At 36.1% G+C, this 19,143-nt stretch overlaps 1 protein-coding gene across 2 annotated transcripts in view; it reads right to left on the bottom strand.

The window, feature by feature from the left end:
* The window catches only part of ZFYVE9 (zinc finger FYVE-type containing 9), a 133,797-nt gene that overhangs the window by 84,982 nt on the left and 29,672 nt on the right, over positions 1-19,143 (bottom strand). The window lies entirely within an intron of this gene.

Here is a 19,143-nt window from a genome sequence, read left to right as displayed (position 1 = left end):
TTGGGATGGTTCAACATAAAAAATCAATAGAGGGCTTCTCTGGTGGCGCAGTGGTTGGGAATCCACCTGCCAATGCAGGGGACACATGTTTGATCCTTGGTCTGGGAAGATCCCACATGCCACGGAGCAACTAAGCCCGTGCGCCACAACTACTGAGCCTGCGCTCTAGAGCCCACGAGCCACAACTGCTGAGCCCATGTGCCACAACTACTGAGGTCCACGCGCCTAGAGCCTGTGCTCTGCAACAGGAGAGGCCACTGTAACGGGAAGCCTAAGCACCTCAACAGAGAGTGGCCCCTGCTCGCTGCAGCTGGAGAAAGCCCGCGCGCAGCAATGAAGACCCAACATAGCCAAAGATAAACAAGTAAAATAAATAGATTTTTAAAAAAGAAAAAAAATCAATATAATACACATTAACAGGATGAAGGGGAAAAAACATGTGATCATATCAATTGACGCAGAAAAAGCATTTGACAAAATGCACTCTTTCATAATAAAAACAATAAAAAAAACTACAAGTAGAAGGAAACTACCACATCATAGTAAAAGCCACATATGAAAAACCCACAGCAAACATCATACTCAAAGGTAAAATACTGAAAGCTTTTCCTCTGAGATCAGGAACAAGGCAAGGATGCCTGCCTTCACCTCTTCTATTCAACATGGTACTGGAAATTCTAGTCAGAGTAATTAGGCAAGAAAAATAATAATAATAAAAGGCATTCGAATTGGAAAGGAAGAAGTAAAATTATCTCTGTTTGCAGATTATGTGATCTTGTACGTGGAAAACCCTAAAGATTCAACAAAAAAATGTGTTAGAACTAATAAATGAATTCAGCAAAGTTGCAGGATACAAAGTCAATAAACAAAAATCAGTTGTATTTCTATACATACTAATAATGAACAATCTAAAAAGGAAATTACAAAAACAATTCCATTTACAATAGCATAAAAAATAAAATATCGCACTGGATAAAATATTTGTGCTATATATAATGGACAAAGGGCTAAAATCCATAACATATAAAGAGCTTCAATAAAGTAATAAGAAAAATACAAGTACCTCCAAGGAAAAACAGGCAGAGAACTCACAGAGATAAATTCACAGAAAATTAAATAAAATAGCCAATAAATAAAGAGATACTAAGTATCACTAGTGACAAAATAAAAATTAAAGAATGAGATATTCTTATTCTATGGTACAGGCAAAGTATTTTTGGTTTTTTTTAAAACTGAAATCATTCAGTGGTGGAGAGGGCTTAGAGAAAAGAGGAACCTTCTCCCATATCCTGCTGATGGTAGCATAAATTGGTAGGCTAAGTTAACAATATCTTTAAAATTTTTAAGTGTTCATTTCCTTGGACTCAGTACATGCAATTTAAAAAATTTATCCTACCAAAAAAACCCACATATGCAAAGAGGTGTATACAAGAATTATCTCTGTATACTTTGTAATAGCCGAAAGTTGAAAACAACCTGAATGTTCATCAGGAAGAAGAGGAATGGTTAAACCGCAGTATAACCATAAAACCTAATGCAATTCATGCTGTTAAAAAGAATGAGATAGGGGCTTCACTGGTGGTGCAGTGGTTAAGAATCCGCCTGCCAATGCAGGGGACACAGGTTCGAGCCCTGGTCGGGGAAGATCCCACATGCCGCGGAGCAACTAAGCACGTGTGCCACACTACTGAGCCTGCACTCTAGAGCCCACGAGCCACAACTACTGAAGCCCATGCGCCTAGAGCCCCTGCTCTGCAACAAGAGAAGCCACCGCAATGAGAAGCCGCACACCGCAACGAAGAGTAGCCCCCGCTCACCACAACTAGAGAAAGCCAGCGCACGGCAACGAAGACCCAACGCAGCCAAAAATAAATTTTAAAAATAAATAAATTTTAAAAATGAGATAGTCTTTATGTACTGACTGTCATGGAAAAGTAACAGTCAAGTTGGGGATGAGAGTTGGATGGAAATAGGGGCTTTTTCTTTCTCTCCTTTTACTTTACATAAATTTTTTAGGTGTTGGATTGGGATCTTTTAACTTTGAGTAGAGCTTCTTCTGTATTAAAAAAAATAGAGGAAAAAAGAATATTAATTGGTGCCATGGGTTGAATTGTATCTCCCCCAAATACATAAGAAGTCTTAATGCTTATTACTTCAGAATATGACATCATTTGGCGATAGGGCCTCTACAGAGATATACAAGTTAAGATGAAGTCATTAGGGTGGGATCCTAATCCACGAGGACTGGTGAACTTATAAAATGGGCAATTTGGACACAGCATGCTTACAGGGAGAATACCATGCGAACATAAAGACAACCATCTATAAACCAAGGAGAGAGACACGGAACAGATCTCTTCCTCACAGTCCTCAGAAGAAACCAACCCTATCACCACCTCCATCTCAGCCTTCTAGCCTCTGGAATTGTGACACAATAAATTCCCTTTGTTTAAGCCACCCAGTTAGTGGTATTTTCTTGCAGCAGCCCTAGCAAACTAGCACAGTTGTGAACTTTCAGAAGTAGAGGACTCGTGCTTTGGGAAAACAACATCAAAAAAGAATGAAAAAAACCCCAAAAACAAAGATACCTTTTTAAAAGCACGAGCTAGGGTGCAGCAGAATGCAGTTAAACAGAAGGAACCAAGAATACCCATCCTTGCCAATACCCCACAGGCTTATGAACAGTGTTGAGGGAATCCTTTACACTTCCAATGGGCTTAGAGAAAGACACAGTAGTTAGAAAAGTGGATAACTTGCCAAGAGACTACCTGGAATGGCAAAGAAATGGCAGACAGGCAAAGGTTTACATTTCTGTGGGATTACCCATGCCACAGAACTACATGAAATTGAGTGTAACATAACAGCACAAAACTACTGGACAGTGCCTATGACTGACATATCAATAGATAGTGTACTACAATATAAAATGAAAGAGAGACCTGGAAACACTGACCCTCATTCTCAAAAAGACAAAGATTATGATATAATAAGACCCTCAGGTCATTAGAATTAGTACCATGGAAAAGATGGACAGAATCTAAGAGATATGAACCGACTGAGAAAGGGTTAATAATCCTGGATTTTAAATTACTGGATAATATTGGATTTGCCTAGAAGACCAAGATGAAATTGTCTGCCATGAGCCAGGTCAGTCAGTGTTTCTCAACAAAGGCAGTCTTGACATTTTGGGTGGGCCAATTCTTCACTGGGCAGCATTGTCCTGTTTAACACAGGACATTTAGCAGTCCTCGTCCCAGATTACTAAATGCCATTAGTGACCCTAGTCATTATGACCACCAGAAATAACCCACCACATTCCAAACATCATCTAAGTATCTTCCTTAGTTCTCTGAGCTATAGGCTCAGATGAGTAAAGTCAGTTCTAGAAATGAAGAGAATTATATATTTGTACATGTGAACTTCTTATATTGCTGAAGTATCAGACCATATACCTTCATTATCATAACTAACACAATCTATTGCATTTATCTAACTTATTCTCCATTTTCCCAAACTACAATGTAAATTCCATGGAACAATGAATGAAAGTATTGTTAATACTGATATCACAGTGCCTGAAATAACATAGGTACTCGATAAATGCTTATTGCTTCCTGGATTAGTAAAATGATTGCACAAACGAATATATGAATGGAGAAACAAACATTAATGTGCACTTATCAAGGAAGGGCTGTATCATACATGCTCAAGTTCACAACTTCAACAGTGACAAACACATTTTAAGCAGTTTATTAATAATAGTGACCTCAAGTTTTATAGGCCAAATGGCTATGAATGATCTTAAATGACAGGATCTGTATGATCCAACTAACTGTAAAGAGACAAATTATGATGATTTATAATACATATGCTATATAATATTCCAGCGAAATATTGGTTAAAATGTTCCGTTTGTGTGTAATTTTCTTTAATGTGGCACTTCTGGGTTCCAATCTCAACTTTATCATTCACTAGCCAAATAATTTTATGGGAATAATTTAAAATCTCTGAGCCTCAGTTTTTCCTCATATGTAAAACTGAAATATTAATATCCTCCATGTAAGGTTTTTATGAAGATTAAATGAGATAACCCATGTAAAATGTAGCACATTATAGGTACTAAATATATGATGGTGCCCTTACATCCCTTTCCTTTTAAAATTTCCCACTCATGGCTTTCCACATAACAAACCCTACTACAAAATTTATGCACAAGCTTCATATTCAGTACCTTTTTTTGTGCCTATTTATACCCCCTTACAAATGTGAATAACACTCCACTGCAATTCTTGAAAATTCAAATCATCAAATGCTCACTTATTTCTTTCCAAATTAGAAAGTAGAAAGAATGATGTCCCAAGTCTTCAAAAAGCCCTGTAATTATGACAGAAATAACTGCCTTGCAAGAACAAAAACCAGGAGAGGAAAGTGCTTGTGACTGACCAATATCCAGCCACTCACAAAGACCAGTGACAGTAATAACTTGTAAAAATTCTTAAGTGCAAAAGAGTACTTTACCCTTGCATATTAACAAATACCAAAATCAATGTAATAAGAACTAAAGCAGTTCAATCAGATTCGAACCCTGCTTCTGTCTAAACACCTGCTGCAACTTTGCTGTTATTAATTGAAAACAATAATTATCAGAGTCATTTTAAGAGTGTATCTGGCTCCAAAGGGTCCCTGACCAAACCTTCAAACTTTATTTCCAAGTGAGGCTATATAAACAGAAAGAGTTGTAAGAAAATAAGATTCAACATAAAACCTTAAACTTGTATGAAGTTATCAGATTCATATCCTTTACTATACTCTGAATTAATTTTTTATATATCCCGTTATTACCTTGTAAATAACACACTTATAATGCGTTATAAGAGTAATACGTGGGTTAAAAGTGCTAATTTGTAAAAAGGCAAGCAATTAAAACATATCCCTATTTTTGTAACCATACTCTGGTCATTCTTGATTTAAAAAATTTTTTATTATAGAAATTTTCAATCATATAAAAGTATACATAACAGCATAACAAAACCCCAAGTGCCCATTACCCAGGTGAGACCGTTATCAAAGTCAATCCTCACCCACTTCTCCCCCATTTAATCATTCTGAAATACATTTCAGGTATCATTTAATCTTTAAATATTTCAATATTTAATCTCTAAAACATAGGGACTATTTTAACATAACAAAACCACACACCTTAAAAATGAACAATTTCTTAATATCAAATATCCAAGCAGTATCAACATTTTAAAAAGTCACATATATATTTTTAATAGACTTTATTTTTTAGAGCAGTTTGGGGTTCACAGCAAAATTAAGCTGATGGTACAGAGATTTTCCATATACCCACTACCCCGGCTACGTGCCTAGCCTCTGCCATTATCAGCATCCCCCACCAGAATGGTACATTTTTTACAATCAATCAATCTACACTGATACATCATTATCACCTAAAGTCCATAGTTACATGAGGGTTTACTCTCGGTCTTATACATTTTATGCGTTTGGATAAATGTATAATGACTTTTATGCACCATTATAGTATCATACAGAGTACTTTCACTCCCCTAAATATCTGTGCTCTGCCTATTTATCCTTCCCTCTCCACTAACCCCTGTAAATCACCAATCTTTTTGTCTCCATAGTTTTGCCTTTTCCAGAATGTAATATGGTTGGAATCATACAGTATATAGCCCTTTCGGATTGGCTTCATTCACTTAATAATATGCATTTAAGATTCCTCCATTTCTTTTTAAGGCTTGATAAGCTCATTTCTTTTTAGCACTGAATATTCCTTTTTCTGGATGTACCACAGTTTATCCATTCTCCTCCTGAAGGACATCTTGGTTCCTTTCAAATTTTGGCAATTGTGAATAAAGCTGCTATAAACATTCACGTACAGGTTTTTGTGTGAACATATAAGTTTTCAACTCATTTATATAAATACCTAGGAGGATGACTGCCAGACTGTATGGTAAGCCTATGTTTCTCTTTGTAAGAAACTGCCAAACTGTCTTCCAAAGTGGCTGTACCATTTTGCATTCCCACCAGCAATAAATGAGAGTTCCTGTTGCTCCACATCCTCACCATCATTTGGTGATGTCAGCATTCTGGATTTTGACCATTCTAATAAGTGTGTAGTAGTTGTTGTCTTAATTTGCATTACTCTTATGACGTGGGCAACTATTCATGTGCTTATTTGCCATCGTATATCTTCTTTCATGGGGTGTCTGTTAAGGTCTTTGGCCCACTTTTAAATTGAGTTGTTTGTTTTCTTATTGAGTTCTCTGTATATTTTGGATAACACTTCTTTATTGGAAATGTCTTTTGCAAATATTTTTCCCCAGTCTTTGGTTTGTCTTTTCATTCTCTTCACAAGTTATTTCACAGAAGTTTTTAATTTTAATGAAGTCCAGCTTATCAATTCTTATCATGGATTGAGCTTTTGGCATCTAAAAACTCATCACCAAATCCAAGGTCATCCAGATTTTCTCCTACATTATCTTCTAGGAGTCTTATATTTTTGCATTTTACATTTAGGTCTGTGATCTATTTTGAGTAAATTTTTGTGTAAGGTGTAAGATCTGCATCTAGACTCAATCTGTTGCATGCAGATGCCCAGTTTGCCCATTGTATTGCCTCTGTTCCTTTGTCAAAGGTAAGTCAACTATATTTCTGTGGGCCTTTTCCTGGGATCTCTCTTCTGTTCCACTGATCTGTCTGTCTATTCTTTTGCCAATGCCAAACTGTCTTGCTTACTACAGCATTATAGTAAGTCTTGAAGTCTGGTGGTGCCAGTCTTCCAACTTTATTCTTCTTCAATACTGTGTTGCCTACACTGGATTTTTAGTCTCTATATACAAACATTAGATTCAGTCTGTGGATATACACTAAATAACTTGCTGGAATTTTGGTTGGGATTGGGATTGCACTGAATCTATAGATCAATCTATAGAACTGACATCTTGACAATATTGCGTATTCCAATCCATGAACATGGAGTATCTCTCATGAGAGTTCTGTAGTTTTCCTTACATAAATCTTGTACATACAACATATTTTGTTAGATTTATACCTAAGTATTTAGTCTTGGGGGTGCTAACATCAATGATATCATGTTTTTAATATCGATTTCTAATTATTCATTGCTGGTATATAGGAAAGCAACTGACTTTTGCATATTAACCTTATTATCTGGCACCCTTGCTGTAATCACTTATTGGTTCCAGGAGGGGTTTTTTTGTCAATGTTTTCAGATTTTCTACATAGATGATTATGCTATCTGTGAACAAAGACACGGGTTTATTTCTTTCTCCCCAGTCTGCATACCTTTTATTTCCTTTTCCTGTCTTATTGCCTGAGCTAGGACTTCCAGTACAAATGTTGAAAAGCAGTGGTGAGAGGGCACATCTTGCCCCATTCACGATCTTCGTGGGAATGCTTCAAGTTTCACACTATTTATTATATCAGCTGTCAGTTTTTTGTAGATGTTCTTTATCATGTTGAGGAAGTTCCTCTCTCTTCCTTATCTACTAAGAGTTTTTATAATGAATGGGTGTTACATTCTGTCAAATGGTTTTTCCTGCATCTGTTGATGATCACATGATTTTTCTTCTTTAGCTTATTGATGTGATGGATTAAAATTAATTAATTTACTAATGTTAAACTAGCCTTGCATAACTAGGATAAATCCCACTCGGTCATGGTATATGATTATTTTTATACACTGTTGGATTCAATTTGCTAATATTTTGTTGAGGATTTTTGCATCTATGTTCATGAAAGATATTGGTCCATAGTTTTCTTGTAATGTCTCTGTCTAGTTTTGTTATTAGAGGAATGCCGGCTTCACAGAATGAGTGTGGAAGTATTCCCTCTGGTTCTATCTTCTAAAAGAGATTATGGAGGAGTGGTATAATTTCTTCCTCAAATGTTTGGATTCAGCAGTGAACCCACCTGGGCTTGGTGCTTTCTGATTTGGAAGGTTATTAATTACCGACCCAATTTCTTTAATAGACATAAGCCTATTCACATTGTCTACTGCTTCTTGTGTGAGTTTTGGCAAATTGTGTCTTTCAAGGGATTGGTCCATTTCTTCTGGGTTACCAACTTTGTGGACATAGACTTGTGCACAGTATTCCTCTATTACCCTTTTAATGGAATGTGTAATGATGTTCCTTCTTTCATTTCTGATATTAGTAACTTGTGTCCACTCTTTTTTCTTAATGAGCCTGTCTAGAGGCTTATTAATTTTATTGCTCTTTTCAAAGACCAGCTTTTGGTTTCACTGATTTTTCTCTACTGACCTCCTGTTTTCAATTTCATTGATTTCTACTCTAATTTTTAATATTTCTTTTCTTCTGATTATTTTGGATTTAATTTGCTCTTCTTTTTCTAGTTTATTAAGGTGGACACTTAGATGACTGACTTCAGATCTTTCTTTTCTAATATATGCATTCAATGCTGTATGAGTCTTATATTTTTAATATAGTGTTTTTATTAAGCTTTTATGAATATATTTAAATTTTTAATTTTATTTAGTTTTTTGATGTTATACTTGAATCAAGAATCAAATAAGGTCCACACTTTATGACTGGTGAATTTGTCTCAAGTCTCTTTTAATATATAGGTTCTCCTTCAAAAATATTTTACTGAAGGGAGTTCTCTGGTGGCCTAGTGGTTAGGATTCCGGGCTTTCACTGCTGTGGCCCATGTTCAACCCCTGGTCAGGGAACTGAGATCCCACAAGCCACATGGCCAAAAAAAATAATAGTAATTAAAAAGATTTTTAAAAATTTTAAAATAGTGTATGATACAGTGTTTTTTAAAAAAAAAAACAACCACACAAAGATTTTATTGAAGAAATTGAGTCATTTGTCCTGTACTTTCCCACAATCTGGATTTCATTGATTGCCTTCTTGTGGTGGTGTTTAACGTGAGTTTCTCTCTGTATTTCCTAAAATTGATTGCAAAATCTAGACATTTGATCAGACTTGAGTTTGACTTTTTTGGGCAAGATTATTTTACAGATCCTGACTTGTTTTTAATTGAATCAATATTAAGAACCACTCTAAGAATTAAAAACAGAGAGGAAAAGAGAATAATTATCCAAAATTCCACCAAACAAAATGATCCATTTTCAGTTTTACACATTCCTCTTAGATATACTTATTTGTATGCCCAAGAATAATCTTTATAATTAAAAACAAAGTATAACTATGAGTTTGCATTTTATTTTACTCATACATCATCATAAGCATTTTCCATACAGCTTTATAAAAATTTTTAATGGTGGAATCAAATTACATTATTATATTTAACTTATCACTATCCAATTTTGTACAGAAATTATTTCAAATTTATTTGCTATTTTAAGTAACACTAGGGCTTCCCTGGTGGTGCAGTGGATAAGAATCTGCCTGCCAATGCACAGGACACAGGTTCGATCCCTGGTCTGGGAAGAGTCCACATGCCACGGAGCAGCTAAGCCCGTGTGCCACAACTACTGAGCCTGTGCTCTAGAGCCTGCGAGCCACAACTATGGAAGCCCGCATGCCTAGAGCCCGTGCTCCGCAACAAGGGAAGCCACCACAATGAGAAGACTGCGCACCGCAATGAAGAGTAGCCCTGGGGCTTCCCTGGTGGCGCAGTGGTTGAGAGTCTGCCTGCCAAGGCAGGGGACACAGGTTCGTGCCCCGGTCCGGGAAGATCCCACATGCCGCGGGGCGGCTGGGCCCATGAGCCATGGCCGCTGAGCCTGCGTGTCCGGAGCCTGTGCTCTGCAACGGGAGAGGCCACAACAGTGAGAGGCCCACGAACCGCAAAAAAAGGAGTAGCCCCGACTCGTCACAACTAGAGAAAGCCCTTATGCAGCAACACAGACCCAACACAGCCAAAAAAATTAATTAAATAAAATTTAAAAATTAAAAACAAAAAAGTAACACTAAAATGACCATCTTTTTGATTACAAACCTCGTTCTTCGGAATTATTTCCCCCAAAAGGAATTAATAACTCTAAGAATTGATACATATAGCTTTTTGAATATAATCATGCTGATTTCAACTTAACATCACCTTCATTGTGTATTATCAACATTTTCTGGTTTTTTGCTATTTAGGCATAATTTTAATTTCTACTTCTTAATATAAATTTAAATATTTCTCCACTGTTAATAACCCACTTAAACATTTCTTTTGCCCTTTTATATATTGAAAATGTAATGAATGCATTATATAGCAAAGACACATTGTTAGTTGACATCCTATAACCACCTTCTGATTTGTTTTGTCAAAGGAAGCACTGATTTAAGACTCAATATCCTAATCTGAGTTTTTCAATTAATTCTGTTTTGATTTAGAAAAATTGTGACCCACCTAGATGAAATGTACCGATTCCTAGAAACACAAAACCTACCAAGTCTGAATCAGGAAGAAATAGAAAATCTGAATACATCTATAGCAAACAGATTGAATCAGTAATCAAAAACCTCCTAACAAAGAAAAGCTCCAAATCAGAGGGCATCACTGGTAAATTCTACCAAACATTTTTTATGTTTTGGCCATGCTGTGTGGTATATGGGATCTTAGTTCCCGACCAGGGATCAAACCCATGCTGCCTGCAGTGGAAGCGCAGAGTCTTAACCACTGGATTGCCAGGGAAGTCCCTACCAAACATTTAAGAACACCAAATCTTAAACTCTTCCAAAAAACTGAAAGGGAAGGAATATTTCCTAACTCACTCTATGAGGCCAGCATTGCTGATACCAAAGCCAGACAAATACAAGAAAACTAGAGACCAATATCCCTTTTGAACACTGATGCAAAAAATCCTCAACAAAATACTAGCAAACCAAATTCAGCAACACATAAAAAGGATTATATATTATAACCAAGTGGGATTTTTTTCCTTGAATGCAAGGATGGTTCAACAAAGGAAACTCAGTCAATGTAATACACAACATTAAATGAATGAAAAAAGATCCACATGATCACTGATACAGAAAAAGCACAACAAAATTCAACATGCTTACATGATAAATACACTAAACAAACTTAGAATAGAAGGAAAGTACCTCAACATAATAAGGGCCACATATAAAAAATCCGAAACTAACATCATATGTAACAGTGAAAGACAGAAAGCTTTTCGTCTCAGACAGGAACAAGACAAGAACATGCACTTTTGCCACCTGTGTTCAAACTCAGTTTTGGAAGTTTAGCCAGAGCAAATAGGCAAGGAAACCAAATAAAAGGCATTCAAATTGGAAATTAAGAAGTAAAATTATCTCTGTTCAGAGATGGCACGTACAAAACCCTAAAGATTGCGCACACACACACACACACACACACACACACACACAACGTAAGAACTAATAAGGAAATTCAGCAAGGTTGCAGGATACAAAGTCAACACGCAAAAATCACTTGTATTTCTATACACTAAGAATGAACAAGCCAAAAGTAAGGTAAGTCAGACAGAGAAAGGCAAATACTGTATCATACGGCTTATATGTGGAGCCTAAAAAATAATACAAATGAGTGTACATGCAAAACAGAAACAGATCTAACAGATGCAAAAAACAAACTAGTGCTTACCAAAGGAGAAAAGGAGAGGGGGAGGGGAAAATTAGGGGTACAGGATTAAGCGATACAAACTACTATGTATAAATTAGATAAGCAATAAGGATATATTGCATAGCACAGGGAATCATAGCCACTACCTTATAATAACTTTTAATGGAGTATAATCTGTAAAAATACTGATTCATTATGCTATACACCTAAAATTAATGTAATATTGTAAATTAAGTATACTTCAATAAAAAAAATTTTAATAGTAATGAACAAGGACTTCCCTGGTTGTCCAGTGGTTAAGACTCCATGCTTCCACTGCAGTGAGTGTGGGTTCGATCCCTGGTGGGGGAACTAAGATCTCACATGCCATGCGGTGCAGCCAAAAAAAAAAAAAAAAGTTAAAAAAAAAAAATGAACAAGCCAAAAAATGAAAGAAGACAATTCCATTTACAATAGCATGAAGAAGAATAAAATACTTAGGAATTAAATTAACTCAGAAAATGACAGACTTGTACACTGAAGACAACAGAAGATTGACAAAAAAAATTTCAAGAAGAAATGCCATGTCCGTCAGAAGACTTAGCATTGTTAAGATGTCAATATTACCCAAAGTGATCTTCAGATCCAGTGCGATCCCTATCAAAGCCCCAAAGACTTTTTTTTTCAGAAACAGAAAAATCCATCCTTAAATTCATTCATAAGGAATCTCAAGGGATCCCAAACAGCCAAAATAATCTTGACAAAGAACAAAGTTGGAAGATTCATATTTGATGGTTTCAAAATTTACTACAAAGCTACAGTAATCAAAACAGTGTGATAGTAGTATAAATAATGACACAAAGAAGAGAATAAAACAGAGAACACAGAAATAAACTCTCACATATATAGACAGTCAAATGATTTTTGACATGGGTGCCAAGACAATTCAATGGCAAAAAAAGTCTTTTCAACAAATGGTGTTGAGGGTCTTCCCTGGTGGTGCAGTGATTAAGACTCTGCACTGCGAATGCAGGGGGGCTGGGTTCGATCCCTGGTCAGGGAACTAGATCTCACATGCATGTTGCAACTAAGAGTTCGCATGCCACAACTAAGGAGCCCACCTGCTGCAACTAAGACCCAGTGCAACCAAATTAAAAAAAAAAAATGGTGTTGGGAAAACTAGATATCCACATTGAAAAGAATAAAAGAATGAAACTAGACTCTTACCTTACACCATATACAAAAATTAACTGAAGTGGATCAAACACCTAAATGTAAGTGCTAAAACTATAAAACTCTTAGAAAAAACATAGGGAAAATGCTTCATGACATTTGATCTGCCAGTGCTTTCTTAGATGTGACACGAAAAGCACAAACAACAAAAGAAAAAACAGGTAAGTTGAACTTCATCAAGATTTAAAACTTTGGGGCTTCCCTGGTGGCGCAGTGGTTGAGAGTCCACCTGCCGATGCAGGGGATGCAGGTTCGTGCCCCAGTCCGGGAAGATCCCGCATGCTGCGGAGTGGCTGGGCCTGTGAGCCATGGCCGTTGAGCCTGCGCGTCCGGAGCCTGTGCTCCGCAGCGGGAGAGGCCACAACAGTGAGAGGCCCACATACCGCAAAAAAAAAAAAAAAAATTTAAAACTTTGGTGCATCAAAGGGCGTTACTGACAGAGTGAAAAAGCAACTCAAGGAACGGGAGAAAATATATGCAAATCAAGATATCTGATAGGAATCTGATATCCAGAATATATAATAAACTCTACCACTCAATAACAAAAACCAATACTTTATAAAGAAACACAGTCAACTTTCCATAAAGATATAATTAAAATAATAAGTTATCATTTAGGGATAACACACTATATACAGTGGTAGGTAACATATTTATTACTTCTAATATGCATAATTCATTCATTCAACAGATCTTTATTATATGTAATTGTGCAACTTAAGTGTTTTCACCTTTATTTTACAGATGATGAAAGTGCCTTGTGCCCAAGATCATGAAGAAGCTAATAAATGGCTGTGAAGTATTCTGAACCTAGGTTTGTTTAGAAATATTGATCTCTTCTGCTCATTACAATGCTCTTAATACCACAATTCAACCCACTTTCAGTCTGAGAAATTACTACCTCTCTGCTTCCCAAGGAGTATAGCCAGTGGCTATGTTTTAACACCAGAGGACAAAAAGACCTTGAGAAAATTGATCTCTGAAGTTATAAGCCAACAGATTATCTTAATGTAATTAAGGGTCTTATAAAGATCTTGTAATTCAGGGTCTTATAAAGGTTATTCTGTATTCACCACCAAAATTCCCAAATGCTAAACAAAACTTACTGTAATGCCAGTTATTCAAAAGTAAATTGCAACTAATTTAATATATAACTTCATTTAAAATAACAAATTGCCATCTAATAAAATACAAATCAGATATTTTTCACCCTTCTTTTTGAATGAAGTATAAAATTTGCTTCGAAAACGTGGTATAAATATAGATATTCCTCTCAGAAATGCTAAGAAAATAACATAAAAATCGCCATAAAACCTAACGAGTTTTTAATTTTTATGCTCTCCACTACACCTATGGGGAAAAAGCATGAGTTATACAGCCAAAAAAACCTTGGTTGGTTCATAGTATCTCAGTTTCTTCAACTGTAAAATAAGGATAATATCACCTTTTACAAAGGTTTACTAGAAAGAGTAAACTAGATAATAAACAAATTACAGAGTATGTACTAAATAAATGTTAGCTCCCTTCTGATTCTCTTTTAGCTGGCTGCCCAGGAACTCTGTGGTCATAGTCCCGGTGTTGCTAGAGAAGTGGCACTAGTACTACAGACCTCAGTTTCATCACTCTCTTATTCTGTTTGTTCCTAAAACCATTGCATATTGCTTTGGAGTGTGGACTCTGGAAGTCAAAGAATCTGAGTTTGATTCCTAACTCTAGTTATTGGCTGTGTGATTTTTGAACAAGTTAATCATTTTAGACCTATTGTCAAATGTGGATTATAACACTACCTACCTCATAAGGAGTTACATATATTAAATAGGATAAGATAAGCAGCTTTTAGAAAAGTGTCTAGCACATGATAAACACTCAATGAATATCACCTATCTCATTCTCCTTGCTGCCACTAGCACCACCATCACCATCTGTCTGCTTCCAACTGCAAAGCATCTGCAGCTTTGTAATTGTTTTGTTACTTATTTCATATACTTAAGATTTGTCATCTATAGAAACGTGAACAGTATGTTTTAATAAAGTGGCCATTTTTCTACCTTTTTTGCATCTCTTTGGTTAAAACCAGAACACTAAGCAATAAATAATTCTCACTGAATGAATCAATGAGTAAACAAATAAACGGAAATGGATGAACAGATGGCAACACAGATTGGCCCTATAGGACTTTACTTGTTTCTCCATTCAAAAGTGCTTGTATTGCTAAGATAATGTAACAAGCTCAAAATGTTTCCAAAGAAAAATACTGACCCTATCCCATGCAGTCAGGACTGGACTAGTATAAACTGGCTGAAAGTTTGATACAAAGTCTCACAGGGCTATGAAAATTTCAATTTTCTACTAGGCTTTACTTTCCCACTCCAATATAACTAATTCTCTTTTCTGAAACCTTCATCACCTATCCCTATTTCACCTTCTCTCAATGTTTGTATTTCCTATATGAAGTATGAGCCAAGGATATAGAAATTTCTTAATGCTCTCACCACTAAATACAAAAATCTACCTCTGTCTTTCCCCACCTTTCTTCCCCTTGTTGAAAACCTAACCCTCAATAGATGAATAAATCCCATCCCTTTGACCTTCTCAAAAACTTTTCTCTTCCTTTGATCAATCCCCTTTTTCTCCTAAAACAACTTGCCTAGAGGATCATTCATGATTTTATATAAATACAGTAGTATCTCCCATCCTTAAAAAAAATTCACCCATAATCACCATCTTCATTTAATAATTGCCCCAATTTTTTCTGTTCTCCCTTAGTAAAACCTGAAAAGGACATCTCAATCTCCTCACTTCTTATTCCATTTTCAACCCATTCTGGCTTCTGTATGCACAGCTCAACCAAGACTGCTTTTATCAATGACCCTGATGTAGTCAAGTCCAGTGGGTCCTTTCCTGTCCACATCTTGTTGACCCTGATCAGCATTTGGCATAGGTGATAATCCCTATCCTTTGACAAACTACATTCTTCTTTTGACTTCCGAGACAACACATTTTCTTGGTTTTCTGCCTGTCTCTCTGGCCACTCCTTCTCAGTCACTTGTACTGGGTCCTCCTTCTCCACTTGACCTCAGTGGCTCAGCCCTGGGCCCTTTCTCTTTCCTCTGTACACTCTTCCCTAGGTGAGCTCATCCATTCCCATGGCTTCTCTCTGCACTCCCTACATGAGCTGCAAAGGCCAACATGATCTATTCCCTGATCTCCTCTCCAACCTCTTTTTATGTGACCTCTCTTACTTGCTATACTTTAACCACACTGTATTCCTTTCAGTTTCTTGAATAGGTGCTTTCCTACCTCAGAGACTGTGTCCATGATGTTTACTCTTCCCGAAGCATTCTTCTCTCTGTTCTTTGAATGGCTGACTCCTCAAATTTCATGTATCACCTAAAACTTTATCACTTCTCAGAGGACTTTCCAGACCTTCCTCCCCTTCTCCGTTTTTAATATTATCCCTCCTTGTTAATTTCCTTCATATCCCTTATCACAATTTGTAATTCTGTTTGTTTGCTTTTGGTTATTTCCACTAATCTTTACATGAGGGTAGGGATCATAATGTCATTAGTATAAACTCAGCACCCAGCACAGTGACAGACAAATAACAAGCACTCAGTGTTTGTTGAAAAAAGTAATGATCTGGGATTCATATATTCGTTCATTAACAAACATTTATTGAGCACTACGCTAGATGCTGGGGATACAAAGAGAAATCATAATCACAAGATTCTTACAGACAAACGGGGGAGAAAGACAAAGACAATACTGTATGATAAGTGTTATGACATGGATGAGACTGACTTTTAGCCAACACAGCCTTTTGAAGGGTGTGAATGGAAAATATTTTCTAGCTTCATTAGAACTCAAGATTAATCCAAAATGTTGATCCTGTTTTACCATGCCAGAATGGTTAAACTCATAAATGATAAGACAGGACAAACAGGTTTTCAGGCAGAGTATGAGGGAAACTAAATTACCATGCAATATTCTATTTAAAGCATCTGTTTCTTACTCTCACATCTATTGTTTCCCATCAATAGGTAAGTAAATAGACGATTAGGAAAATAAGCTTGTTTTGGTTTGAACCTATCTTTAGTAGGAAAAACATATATGACTAACTTAAAATATTTTCCAAAGTCCTTACATCCCTTATATTCTGTATTTGATGCCATCATCCAAAGTCTCAAGGTGTTGTATAAAAAGATGTTCTGCTGCATTAAGAGATATTATTCATTTCTTCATTTATCCAACTAATATTTAGTAAACACCTATTATGTGCTAAAGCTGTGGATACAGTAGCAATCAAGGCAGATAAGATCCTTACCCTTTTGGAGCTTTAGACTCAAAATAATAAACATGAAAATACATAAACAGAAAAATTGAAAATTCACTAGATCATTTCTAGAATTGATAATCAAGAAACAGCTAAATAATTCCACTGAAATACATTGTAAGTGTATAGTTTAATACTCAGATATTTGTGAAAGAATTTAAAGTGGATATGTCTAAGAAAATGAAAGTATCTGCAAAACAAATACCTGATAAAGAACTTGAATCAAAATATAAAAAAGAACTTTTAAAATTCAACAATAAGAAAACAAACAACCCAATTAAAAGATGGGCAAAAGATCTGAATAGACACTTCACCAAAGAAGATACACAGATGGCAAATAAGCATATGAAAAGATGTTCATTATCTTATGTCATTAGGGAGTTGTAAATTAAAACAAAAATGAGAGGGGACTTCCCAGGTGGTCCAAGTGGCTAAGACTCACGCTCCCAATACAGGGGGCCCAGGTTCGATCCCTGGTCAGGGAACTAGATTCCACGTGGCACAACAAAGAGTTCACATGCTGCACCTAAAGATCCTGCATGCCGCAACTAAGACCCGGGGCCACCAAATAAATAAATAAATATTTTTTTAAAAATGAGAAACCACACCTATTAAAATGTCTAAAATCTGGGAATTCCCTGGTGGCCCAGTGGTTAGGACTCCTTGCTCTCACTGCTGAGGGCACAGGTTCAATCCCTGGTAGGGGAACTAACATCCCACAAGCCACATGGCATGGCCAAATAAATAAATAAATTAAATAAAATGTCTAAAGTCCAAACCTGACAAGACCAAATTCTGCTGAGGATGTAGAACAGCAAGAATTCTCATTCATTGCTGATGGGAATGCAAAAGTGATACAGCCACTCTGGAAGACAGTTTGGCAGCTTCTTACAAAGAGAAACACAGGCTTACCATACTCTCCAGTAATCACACTCCTACATATTTACACAAACTAAAAACTTACATCCACTCAAAAACCTGCAATCACACTCCTACATATTTACACAAACTAAAAACTTACATCCACTCAAAAACCTGCACACGAATATTTATAACAGCTTTACTTATAATTGCCTAAAACGGAAATTAACCAAGATGTCTTTCAATAGCTGAATGAATAAACAAACTTGTGGTATACCCATACAATAGGACACAATTCAGCAATTTAAAAAAATGAGGAATCACGTCACAAAAAGACATGGAGGCTCCCTGACACTGGTTTCAGCAATGACCAAAAAAGGCAAAAATAAACAAGTGGGAGTACATCAAACTACAAACCTTCTACACAGTAAAAGCCATCAACAAAAAGGCAACATATGGAAAGGGAGAAAATATTTGAAAGTCATATATCTGATAAGGGGTTAATATCCAAAATGTACAAAGAATTTATACAACTCAATAGGAAGAAAACAAGCTAATTTAAAAATGGGCAGAAGACATGAATAGACATTTCTCCAAGAAGATATATTAATGTCCAACAGGTATGTGAAAAGGTGCTCAATGTCAGTAATCACCAGGGAAATGCAAATCAAAACCACAATGAGATATCAACTCATACCGGTCACAGTGGTTATTATCAAAAAGGCAACAAATAACAAATGTTGGCAAGGATGTAATAAAGAGAACCCTTGCACACTGTTGGTGGGAATGAAAATTGATACAGATGCTACAGAAAACAGTACAGAGGTTCCCAAAAAAAATAAAAATAGAACTATCATATGACCCAGAAATTCCACTTCTAGGTATTTATACAAAGAAAACAAAATTGCTAACTCAAATAGATACCTGCACCATCATGCTCACTGCAGCATTATTTACAATAGCCAATATATGGAAACAACCTAGGTGTCCATCAATAGATAAATGGATAAAGAAATTCTGGTATGTATTTATGTATGTATGTGTACACACACACACACACACACACACACAAAATGGACTATTAGCCACAAAAAAGAATAAAATCTTGACATCTGCAACAACATGGATGCAACTTGAGGGCATTACGTTAGTGAAAATAA

This window comes from Stenella coeruleoalba, assembly GCF_951394435.1.
Source record: "Stenella coeruleoalba genome assembly, chromosome: 1".
Lineage (NCBI taxonomy): Eukaryota > Metazoa > Chordata > Mammalia > Artiodactyla > Delphinidae > Stenella > Stenella coeruleoalba.
This window is presented reverse-complemented; position numbering and strand designations above follow the sequence as displayed.